Source organism: Lycium barbarum, chromosome 7, assembly GCF_019175385.1.
Source record: "Lycium barbarum isolate Lr01 chromosome 7, ASM1917538v2, whole genome shotgun sequence".
Taxonomy (NCBI): domain Eukaryota; kingdom Viridiplantae; phylum Streptophyta; class Magnoliopsida; order Solanales; family Solanaceae; genus Lycium; species Lycium barbarum.
Genome location: NC_083343.1, coordinates 15,369,472 through 15,372,255, shown reverse-complemented (window position 1 = coordinate 15,372,255; position 2,784 = coordinate 15,369,472).

Below are 2,784 nucleotides of genomic sequence, written 5' to 3'. Positions count from 1 at the left end.
CTTGTTTTGGCCAACAAACATTTCTTGGAACCATCTTGAGATGTTTCCTCTCCACTTATGACCAACAAAGTCTCCCTCTCACTCTTCTCCTTTTCTTCCCTTTGATACTTCTCCCGAAACTCCCTCATCACTCTATAATCCTCACTCACTTGGTAAGGGGTTAGTGGGTTAAGAATGTACTTCTTCCCTTGACCACAAATGAGTATTTGTTAGTTCTCCCACTATGTTGGGCATCAACATCAAATTGCCAAGGTCTTCCAAGCAATACGAGGTCACATCTTGGTACTTGATAACGTCCAAATCCACCCTATTAATTAGAATGGGCACGGTCGTATGCAAATATAATTTACCCAACTATGAGTCGGGGTCGAATCCCACAGAGAACAATATGTAGGTGATTTAAGCAGATTAGGAATTATCACTAACAATAGCTATGCCCGAACGCATCAATGGTTGTTTTTGATAAGGTTTTTATAAAATATGGAAATATAAATTCTAATCTACAAAGCAAGTAAATTGATCAATGGCAACAAGAATGGAAGAAGGGAAACTACTTCTCAAGTAACGATCCAATCTATTTCACGAATTGTAAATAATAGCAAGTTTATGTTATTTAGCCTCGGATAATGACTCTAAATTAACTTCTTCCGAAGATTAACTAGACTACCCAATTGAAGATCCCTCAAGCAATTAGGAGCATTAAGAACACCCGAATATGGCTACAAGTGGTATTGCCTATTCCTAGGTCAACTTCCATTAGATGAGGGTTAACGCCCCAAATTCATGTTAATTATTCTATCCCAACTCCGTTCTTCCTCTTCCGAGTTTCAAACAAAGTAAATGGGCGAGTTCAAAGGTTAGCTAATCCAATGAAAACATTCAAGAACAAGAATAATTAAAATAGCAAAAACTTACTTGATTAAGAACAATGCAAATGAATAAATAAGCACAACAAGAGTATCAATCTTAATTGTCACCAAGAGATTTCCATCAACAAGGATTAAAAAGAAGAGAGAACATTTTTGTAGGAACCCTAGCCTCCAACTTGTGGGAGCTGCCAAAGATAATCTGATATTTTGCCCTAATTTTCTATTTATATGTACTGGAATGGAAGAAATCGTCAAAATCCGAGTTCTGGTCGAAATTGCCGAAAATCCTTCATCGCGATCGCGCCATGTGTCTGCGCGATCGCGTGGATGACGTCAGCTTCCACTGCTCCCTTCATCGCGATCGCGTGTCGATACTGTGCGATCGCGTGGAATTAACAACGCGCGTAGGCGCGATCGCGTTAAATTCCAGCGCGATCGCATGGAGTACATTTCCCGCGTGGGCGCGATCGCGTGGGTACTCTGCGCGATCGCGCAGAGTAATTTTCCACGATATTTTCCAGAACCTCCAGTAAATTCCAGTTTTGCAACTTTTTTTTTGCTTGTTTTCCACACTTAGGCTCTAGGGACCTCGTATTACCTGAAACATGACAAAAACTACGTAAAATGACATAGACTTGCTTAAAAACAAGTAAAACTTATAGTTAAAAAGCATCGATTGTGGCGTAAAATCACGCCACATCAGTACTTGCCAATGCTAAATTTGATAATGGCTTGCTTGTTGACCCTCATTTCACCACATTCATTAAACCATTGGAGTTTATAGGTATTAGTGTGCTTGCGGGTGGAGAATTTCATACTTTCAACTAAAAATTGACTAATGGCATTCGTGCAACCCACCATCAATGATTAATAGAACACCTTATCCACAATTTTGCACCGTGCATGAAACAAGTTCTCCCTTTGGTCACTCTCTTCTCTAACTAGAGCCCCCATGGCTCTTCTAGCCACAATAGCATGGTTCAAGGCTTCTTCATACCTTATCTCAACCTCTTCATCGGAATCACCCTCACATTCACTTCTTTCTTCCTCTTCTTCATGACCAACCCCGGCCTCATGTTCACCATCGGTGTTATACCCCATTTTAATCGGAGTCAAAATGATTTACAATATTTCGGTAATTCCGGGGTTAATTAAAATTAGGGAGTCGTCACCTAATTATTTATGGTGAATTAGGACACCTAAAGTTTATTAAAGTTATTTTCTAAAGTTAACTCCATTTTAAGGTCTACTAACTTAAGATTCTAGGTAAGGGTTCAATTAATCTAAAGGGAATGTATTAATTACCCTGTAAGATCCATTAAAAATGGTTAACCGACCGGACTTAGAGTTAGATAAAAAGGCTAAGTAGGTAATTAAGTTAACTTGAAAGAAGGAAATAATTCGTGCTCTTTAGGTTGACCGAAATAACAGTACTTCAACAAAATGACTCTTGATTTAAAGTTAAAAAAATGGAACAAGATTCAGTTTTCCAAATATATTTTCATACAAGAAAGTAGTTAAGACTAATAGCCTGTTTGGCCAAGCTTATTTTTCCCTCAAAAGTACATATTTTTTCAATAAGTACTTATTTGAAAAAAAGTGAGGTGTTTGGTCAAGCTTTTGGGAGAAAATAAGTGGCTTTGGGGAGTAGCAAAAACAGTTTTTTAGAAGCTAAAAAAAATAGCTTTTACCTAAAAGCACTTTTTTGAAAAGTATTTTTGAGAAAAATACACATAAAAACACTTTTTAAAAGCTTGGTCAATCACTAATGACAGCTCAAAAGTGTTTTTTTAATTAATTGACCAAACACAAACTGTTTTTCGCTAAAAGTGCTTTTTTGAAAAGTACTTTAAAAAAAAGTATTTTTTAAAATAAGTTGATTCTAGAAGCTTGACCAAACAGGCTATAAAACGTT